Genomic DNA, 9,047 nt, shown 5'->3' with positions numbered 1-9,047 from the left:
GAGGGAATCTGGGGAGGGCAAGTTCTTGAGGGGACAGACACACACACACAACAACACTACACAACTTTCCCCCGTACGAGCAGCAAAACAGGCAGCCCGCATCCCTGCGCCCCTCACCGCGGCGTCGGGGCGGCGGCGAAGCCGTTCCCCCCTCGGGCTGCGGACGATGGCGGAGCGGGGTTGGGGGGGGGGACGGACGACGACACACGGTACAGAGACAGACAGACAGACAGAGGGTTTCCTACCTTCCTGCGTGGCGACAGGGCTATGTGTCCATGTCGCTCGGCGGAGCGGGGCCGGAGCCGGGGGGAGCGGAGCCGGGATGGGGAGCGGGGCAGGCGGCGGGGCGCCCGCTCCGGGCTGGCTGGGGCCGGTAAGGGCGGGCGTTGCGGAGCCGTCGGGGCTCCATTGGAGCAAGGCGCTGCCAATCTTACCGCCGCCGCCCCGGGACGCTTCCTGTCTGCCAGCCGCTCCCCCCCGTCGGGGGGACCCGTTACGGATCCCCGGGATGCGACCTTCCCTCCTCGGTGCGGAGTGTGACCCCGTCCGTGTGTCCCCCCTTCCACCCCCCACCTCCGTACCCCGTGGGCTCGCCATCCTTTTTCTCCCCCCCCCGGTGCACGGTGACACCCCCCCTACACCACACCCCGGGGGTGACAGCTGTCCCCGGTGTCCCCTCGGGGCATGGCCTCCCGCATAGGGGTCTGAGGAGGGATGGGGAAGGTCTCTGTGTCAGGGACTGTAGTGATAGCACGGAGGGTAATGGGTTCACACCAAAAGAAGGGAGATTTACATCAGGTATCAGGAAGAAATTTTTCACTGTGAGGCTGGTGAGACACGGGAACAGGTTGCCCAGAGAAGCTGTGGATGCCCCATCCCTGGAGGTGTTCAAGGCCAGGCTGGATGGGGCTTTGAGCAACCTGGTCTGGTGGGAGGTGTCCCTGCCCATGCCCGGTGATCTTTAAGGTTCCTTCCAACTCTAACCACTCTACGATTCTATGATCTTTAAAGACCTTTCCAAACCAAACCATTCTACCATTCGCCAGCCCCTCTCCCCGCATCCTGGAGGAGTGGAGAGAAGCAGGTCCTGCCCGTGCCTCAGTTACCCTTCCCCCTGGGAGGGGCATTTCTTTGGGGTTTGTTTTTTGTAGTGGTTTCTTTGATGGGGAGGGTGTAAGGTGAAATCTGGCCCCAGGGCTCGTGTACCTGACCTGGAGAAAAGCCTCGTTCCTCCTGCTGGCTTTTTTGGTGCAAGTTTGCATGTCCCTTTTGCACCACCCCTCTATAACCCTATTTTCTTTCCCATGGAGTCAGGTTTGCTTTGCAATTTTATCAGAGTGAAGATTTTCAGGTGAAAAAAAAAAACAAAAAACCACGTTGGAAGTTCTGCAACGGGAAACTGGCTGGTGAAGACCCTCTGGTAACTTTCCCCTCCCCTGGAACCTGGGGCCAAGTGTGGTCTGGGGGTCCCCCCTGGGACATGCTGGAGACCCCAGGTGGTGCCAGCAGGGTCGGTGTTGCTGGAGCTCGGGGGTGGACCCAGCGTTTCCCTCCGCGCTGGGCACAGCGCCCGTGTGGAGATAAGGACCACGTGCCCCGGGTGTGTGCAGCACCCACGCAGCCCCAATTCTGCAACAACTGACCGCTCCACAGCCTGGCAGGAATAAACGGGGTCACAGTCCCCCTGTACAACCCTACAATAACAAACCTATCCTTGCTGGCGTCCTGGCACACCTCTGCAACCCCATAATAACACACCCCTGAGCCATCTCACCTCCCGGCTAACCCTGCAGTAATAAACTGGCATTTTCCTTCATCCCAGCCCTTCCACAGAACTCTACAGGAATGGATGTAAACTCTACAGCTGGGATTGTTCAGCCTGGAGAAGAGAAGGCTCCGGGGAGACCTTATAGTGGCCTTTCAATACCTGAAGGGTGCCTATAGAAGAGCTGGAGAAGGACTCTTTGCCAGGAGGTGTAATGATAGGACAAGGGGAAATGGTTTTAAATTGGAAGAAAAAAGATTCAGATTAGATCTCAGGAAGAAATTTTTTACTCTGAGGGTGGTGAGACACTGGAACAGGTTGCCCAGGGAAGTTGTGGATGCCCCGTCCCTGGAGGTGTTCAAGGCCAGGCTGGATGGGGCTTTGAGCAACTTGGTCTAGTGGGAGGTGTCCCTGCCCATGGCAGGGGGGTTGGAACTCGATGATCTTTGAGGTCCCTTCCAACCCTAACCATTCTATGATTCTATGATTTTGGGAGATGTGGAGGCCACGTGTGAAGGTGACCAGCCCAACACCCGCATCGTCCCCCGGCCACGCTGCGGGTGTTGCTCTCAGCTGTGGTTGGGGCTTGGTGCCTGCATCACCCAAGGAATAGCCCAGCATGGCACATCTGCTTGTGGCCTGGGTTGCTGCCTCACCAGCCACATGTGGCCGGGTCCATCCCGCCTGCACTACAAGAGCTGGGGCCGTGCCAGGGGCTGGGGATGTCCCTCCCCGCGTCAGTACCGTGTTGGCCTCTCAGGTGCTTTGCAGGAGGTTGTCTGGTCCCACCAGCCCGCTCACATCTGCCCTGAGCCAGCAGCTCACATTGATTTGGGGACCCTGGGGACGTAGGAGGCGATGGTCCTGAGCAGAGAGAAGTTTTCTCCACCCGGCTCCTCAACATTCCGCCTCCCCACAGCACTCCACAGTCCGCGTGGGCTGGGGGGACGACACCGAGCATCTTGCAGGATGGATCATCCCTTCTGGAAGGAGCGGAGCCCGGGCGGGCTGCAGCAAGCATTTGGCCCAGGGTTCTCCCCCGGGAGCAGACCCTGAGCTTCCCCCAGCTCTTCGTGGTGCTCGCCGGGCGCCGGGAGCCGGGCTGCTTGGCGCCAGGGCTGGCGGGGAGCCACGGGCTGCTTTCTCCGCCGCTGCAGCGCTGGAGAGACGAGCCGAGCTGCGGATCCGGGGAATCCCCCAGCTCCGCAGGGCCGGGGCCACCCATGGGGTTGGGAAGCTGCGAGCGGAGCTTGATTGTGAGGGGTCTCGGTGGGGAAGGTTGGAGATGACAGACACCCTGCAGTGGTGCTGGGACAAGGGAGGCGGTGGGTCTCTGGGGCTTGCTGGACCACCAGCTCTGGGCAAAGCCAGCGAGCTGAAGTGTTGGGTGGAAAAGGACTCGGGGGGGAAGGGGGTCTGGCAAGGGCAGTGTGGGGTCTGACAGGTAATCAGGGTGCTTGGGGGGACTGCAGGCACCCTGGAGTCCTCGAGGCAGGACTCTACACCTCCCAGGCACAGGGTGAGCGAGTGTGTCACGCTCTGCAGCTCTGACGTGGCTCTTCCCCTGCTCCATCCTCAGGCTCAGGTGAAGATCATGACCTCCATGCACATGCTGGCTTCTCCATTCTGCTGTAGCACAAACATTTACAAAAGGACACCTCCCACGCTGGCTGCAGCATCCCATGTAGCAGCTGTTCCCCCTCTCAGCACTCTGGAAGGACTGAATTTGGGTACAGTAAGGTCTTCCCTCTCCTCTGAGCAGAGACCACACCAGAGAGGGAACTGCCAGCTCTTGTCCAGGCAGGTCAAGCCTTGGACACACGAGCAGTTGGCTGGGGGTTATACTATGCTATCACAAACCTGTGCAGGACCTGCTGGACCGGGGCCATACAGGCTGTGCATTGCTCTCCCTCACAGCCCAAGGCTTTGCCTGACTCGTTGCCGGTATCTGGTCAAAGGTACCCAGAGCTGTTTGCTGGGAAGGTTCAGCCGCATCCACGAACCAGGCTCCCACTGGTGGGATCTAGCCAGCCTGGGTGGAGAGACTGGGAGGTGTGGAACCAGAAGCTCAAGAGCTGGAGTGGGATGAAGCGAGATGCGTCATGCGGATGTGCAGGTGCAGTGTTATGATAACGAGCCAAGGGACCGGGATGCGGGTCCTCAGCCACGCTGGATCCATCCGCACTTGCTGGATTGCTGCCTGGATGGTGCAAAGACGGATGGAAGAGGCTTGTGGGGACTGGGGATGAGTGCAGCTGGAGGCTGAAGTGTTCTCCCGTGGTTTCTGTGGAAAGGCCACTGCCACAGGATGTGTCCCCTCCAGTGCAGGGCTGGCTGGTGGCATGGAGCCTCTCCTGCCTGTCTAAGGGTGGTCCATGACTACGCAGCCTGTGCATGGATGGTGCTGGGGTAGTTCCAGGGTGCACACAAGCCCCGGGGACCAGTCGCAGTGACTGTCCCTGACATCCCAGAGGTATGGGTGACTGTTCCAGAGGAGCCTGTGCCTGCTGGGTGAGGGACATCACAGGGCAATGGGGCTGTGCTGGTCAGCACCGTCTTATTTTTCCCTGCATGGGACCTGTCCCATGAAGCGTCCTGCTCAGTGTCTTCACTCGCGCTGGCTTGGCGTGTGGCCGGGCTCTGGCTGACGTACCATGGGCACAGCCCTGTTTGAAGTTCAGGCTTGTTGTGTGTTTACCCTGGCCAGCCGGAGGTGTACAGGAAACCAGAGAGCTCTGCTCCCTGGCTGTGGCTTTATTTATTATGGTCACAGCTCTGGCTGCCCACGCTGTGAAAAGAAGGTGGCAAAACCCCTAAGTGCTGCAGTGCGGCTCCAGCCCTGCCAGCCCTGCTCTGCTCTGATTCCTACTGATGTCCTGTGGCTGACAGAAGTCCTGTCCTACAGAAGGATGGTGGGATGCTCAGCGCCACTTGATGCTCATCCTGTCCGAGAGCAGGGTGGCTTGTCCCAGATGTGTCCAGCCACACCATGCCAGAAGAAATCACTGATGGACTGCCAGACCAATGCCACACTTCAAGCACTGGGACCTGGATGTCCCAGTTTGGTTGCATCTTCCCTGTCTCTTCACCTCTGCTCTGCAAAACAGCAATGAGCATTGCCCTAGGTCTCTGTATCCACATCCCTGCTCCAGGGTTTTGTCTTCATCCATCTCTGTCACCCCAGGAAAGGTGGTGCAGGGGACACAGCCCAGCTGCCACCCCAATGTGCAGAGCCTGGGGCTCACCTGCTCTTTGGGCTTGTGGGACCCCAAGTTGTTCATTGCCCATGGCCAGCAGCTTCACACCGTCTGCTCCAGCCCTGCTGCCATGGCAGGTCATCGTCCTGGAGAGGACACCATGGTGGTGACCATGGTTGCTTCAAGGATGGAGCTTAAGGATTGGAGGCTGCTGAGGACAGGGAATGTCTCCCTGTGGGACTGGGGACAGGCATCCAGATGGAGACTTGAGCCACTCCAGCTGTTCCCCAAAGCCACGCACTGCAAGCACCCGGGTGAGAGCTTGCGAAGTACTGCACGCTGCAAGACACGGGCAAACTCACAGCTGAAGAAGTGAAGCAGAGAGAGGAGACATTATACACCCGGCTATTTATAGGGGCTGCCCTTCTGCCAGGTCTTGACGGGCAACAGCGAGGGCTGGGCTGGCTTTTAGGGAGCTCAGTCCAAAACCACCAGCCAGCAACCTGGGGACACGAGACAAAACCTCTCAGTGGCTGGAGGGCTCCTGGTCCCCGTGGAGTCACGCGGCTGACCGGGCTGCCTTGCTATTAAAAGGAGAAAAGGCTAGTGAGACGATAAACAGGGGGAGGAGAGCCAGCTGCTGGAACCCAACGTGACTTGGCCTCCCTGGGCAGGCAGCTGGAGCCCACGGCGTGGCGTGGACTAAGCACTTGGTCTGAAATCATGGACAGGGAGGTTTGAGCCACAGAGAGTTAAATCTCTGGAGGGCACAGGGGGCTGCCTGTGAGGAGGATTTTTAGAGCTCGAAATTAATTTTTTTTGTCTTTGGGCATTTCAAGACTATGTTTTCCACAAAAAGAAAGTCCAGGCAGGGATTCGCTCAAGGGTCATGACAATATTTGAGTCTGACTTTCTGAAGGTACGAAATTTATAGCGTGAGATAGTGAGCAAAAAAAAAAAAAACCAACAAAAACCCCAGAGAAGTGGAACATGAGAAGTTATTTCCAAAGGAAAAACTGGAATGTTTCCTTCCAGAAAGGCTGGCCATAACATTTGAACACTGCTGGATTCCACCTCTCCCTGTTCCCTGCTGTTGTGGAGGGTGGATTTGTCTCCTGGCTCTGGGCAGCTGGAAGCTGCCCACAGAGCCACCTCCTCGGCTCTGTACAAAGAGACCCTGCACAAGGACAAGGCTTGGCTGCTTCCCAAAGCCACCAATGATTACAGGTTGGCTTTTCGTTGTTCAAACCAAGGCATATATCGCCCACGTACCTGCTCCTCAGTCCCTCGGCAGAATAACTCTCCATTTCCTCAGCAAATCTCAGCAGAGCCAGTGATACTGCTATTCCTGGGACAACTGCCTTCTCCTGCTGGAGACGCTTCTGCTGTGCCTTCTGGACCAACTCCACTGGTTCTGCTCTGGCTGTTGGCGCGTTGCCTCCAGCAAGGCCTCCTTAACCCCTCCAGGCTGGTAAGAAATCAGAGAAGAGCATCGTTGGGAGCTGCCATCAGCTGCGGATCAGGGCAAGGAGGTGTCCCTTCTTATGTATGTGCTCCTTAAGGCTGGTCCTGGTTGTGGGCCATAGGCTATGGTGATACTTTACGCTGACATGAAAAGCCCCATGAGCCCGGATCCATGCTTTTGGGCTCTGGGTGACACTGCAGCATGGGGAAACAGGAAATACTAGGAAACAGGGGCAAGATGGGGAGACTCATAGTGCGGTCCTCAAAACCTTCCATCCTGAGGGATCCCCTGCTCCACTGGGGAGTGGCATGACTGGAGCAGGGGGGGTTTACCCAGGGACGGGCATGGGGTAAGTTTGGGAAAGAAGCAACCCTCCAGGCTGGATCATAGGCTGCTCAGCAAGGGCTGGGAGGCTGCCGGAGGAGGGGAGTAGGAGCAGTCCCTGACGAGGCCCAGGCAACAGGCAGCCATCCATCCCAGCTCCGTTCTCGGGCTGTGGCTGCCCTCTCCCGGCTGCAGACCAGGGCTGAGCTTCACTTCCCAGCCAGCATCTGCCTCCTCCGGGGTCCCTGTGTCTCGCCAGCCCTCTGTCCCCTGTCCCTGCTCCACAGGGTCAGCTCCCGGTAACACCAGCCCACCAAACTGTAGCTTCCCTGGGTAATGTCTGACCTCTCTTTCACTGCTGAGAAGTCATGGCAGGGGTGAGGACAGGGTCAGGCTTCAAATCCCCAAAAGCTGCTCCTTCCCCCTTGGTGACAAAAACCACTGTGATACCTAGTGCCAGGGATGTCATGGTGGCTTGTTCTACAGCAGGACACAGGGACATCTTTTCTCCTTGCTCCAGGTCTCCTGGGCAATGTTTGACCCCTCTTTCACTGCTGAGAAAATCATGGCAAGGGTGAGGACAGCATCAGGCTTCAAATCCCCCAAAGCCGCTACTTTCCTCCTTGGTGACAAAGAGCACTGTGAAACCTAATGCCAGGGATGTTGTGGTTCTACAGCAGGTGACAGGGACACTTCTCCTCCATGCTCCAGATCTCCTGGGTCCCTGGTGCTCAGGGTCTTTGCCTGGTGCAGTGGGAGCCTGAACCAGTCAGAGCTTTGGGGTTGTCTGTTTGGAGCTTTTTCCTCTGAGCAAAATAAACAAACCCCAAAACTTTGAAAACCCAAGTTTTGGAAGGGAAAAATTGTGGTGGGAAGGGCCGTTGTGCTGTGTGGGCTGTGGCAGGTCTCATCCTCGGCAGGACAGGAACCTGGCTGGGTTCAGGGACAGAGAGGCATCACAGAGGGTGTCTTTGTGGGAGCAGGATTTCCTGAAAGGGGCCAAGCTGTACCCCATCCCCATTCTAAACTCCACCAGGGTTTTAAATTTTGCAGGTGCGTCCTCCAAGGATGATACTTCAGGCAACACCTTTCCAGGCTAGAACATGCCAAAAGCATCCAGTCTGGCCAGTATTTCTGAGCTGGCACTGCTCCCGTGCTGCTCCAAGCAGAGTGGGGCAGCAGGGAAAGAAGGAATATTGTGATCTGGTGCATCTGCCCCTGTGGCACATGGAGCTTGAGGCAAGAGGCACCACGGAAAACAAGGACCTGGCAATTAATAGCGAGCACCCCTTGAGCAGGAGCAGGTTTGATGGAGAGCAGAAAGGAGCAACAGACACCCCTGCCCCAGGAGGACGTGCTATGGGCTGGAGATTTAGGTGAGACACTAGGAAAAGCTGATGTTTCCCTGAGCATGCTTGCATTCACAGAATCATGAAACTGTCAGAGTTGGAAGGGACCTCTAGAGATCATCTGGTCCAACTCCTCTGCTAAAACAGGGTTGCCCAGAGCACATTACTCAGGACTGCATCCAGGGGGGTCTTGAAGATCTCCAGAGAAGGGGACTCCAGACCCCCATGGGCAGCCTGTTCCAATGCTCTGTCACCCTCACCGTAAAAAAGATTTTTCTCATATTTGAGTGGAACTTTCTATGTTCCAGCTTGAGCCTGTTGCCCCTTGTCCTATTGCTGGAAACCACTGAAAAGAGTCCAGCTTCATTAACCCCCTGTGAGAAAACACACCTAAGGAGCAGCAGGTGCCTTTTGCTGGGTCATGACCGGGTGTGTACATGGGGAGGAAAGAAGCAGTAGGGAAGATGGAGAGCAGAAATGAGGAATTTAAACATTGTGCCATAAACCCATTATCTCTAGTAAATCTTTGGGATCTGCTGTCTTGGATTGCTGTCTTGCTTATTGTTGGAAGCTGTTCTGGGCCTCTTTCTTGGGGTCAGGATGAGAGAGCGGTTTGTGAAAGAGGGAAATATCCCCCCTTGGGGGATGTCTCTGTCCCTCGTGGAGGGGCTGTGTGAGCCATCCTGGTGCAGAGCACATGCTGCAGCTCCCAGGCAGTGTCACCGAGCCGGGGTCCCCATGAGACCTACCACCAGCAGGATGGCACGTGTCAGTAAATCCATGGCTGTTGGAGGGGGTCCTGAAGGCTTCCCAGTAGTCCTGCAGCACAGCCTGGATCTCTGTGTGCATTTGGTGAATGAGGAGTTGTCTTCTGCTGGGCGAGGTGGAGAGGTATTTCAAACCAGACCTTTGTTGGTGCTGGTGGGTGTGCTGGGAGCAGCAGCGCT

At 57.1% G+C, this 9,047-nt stretch overlaps 1 protein-coding gene across 1 annotated transcript in view; it reads right to left on the bottom strand.

Annotated features, from left to right (window-relative positions):
* IL11RA (interleukin 11 receptor, alpha) overlaps positions 1 to 361 on the bottom strand; it is a 25,412-nt gene extending 25,051 nt beyond the window's left edge. The window contains exon 1 of the mRNA XM_014952468.1: positions 246 to 361. The gene's annotated coding sequence lies outside the window, so the exon portion shown is untranslated. The remainder of the gene's footprint in view (positions 1 to 245) is intronic.
* Between the last annotated feature and the right edge of the window lie 8,686 nt (positions 362 to 9,047).

This window comes from Calidris pugnax, unplaced genomic scaffold, assembly GCF_001431845.1.
Source record: "Calidris pugnax isolate Ruff unplaced genomic scaffold, ASM143184v1 scaffold220, whole genome shotgun sequence".
Classification (NCBI taxonomy): domain Eukaryota; kingdom Metazoa; phylum Chordata; class Aves; order Charadriiformes; family Scolopacidae; genus Calidris; species Calidris pugnax.
Note: the sequence above shows the minus strand (reverse complement) of the source record. Positions and strands in the feature narration are given on the sequence as shown.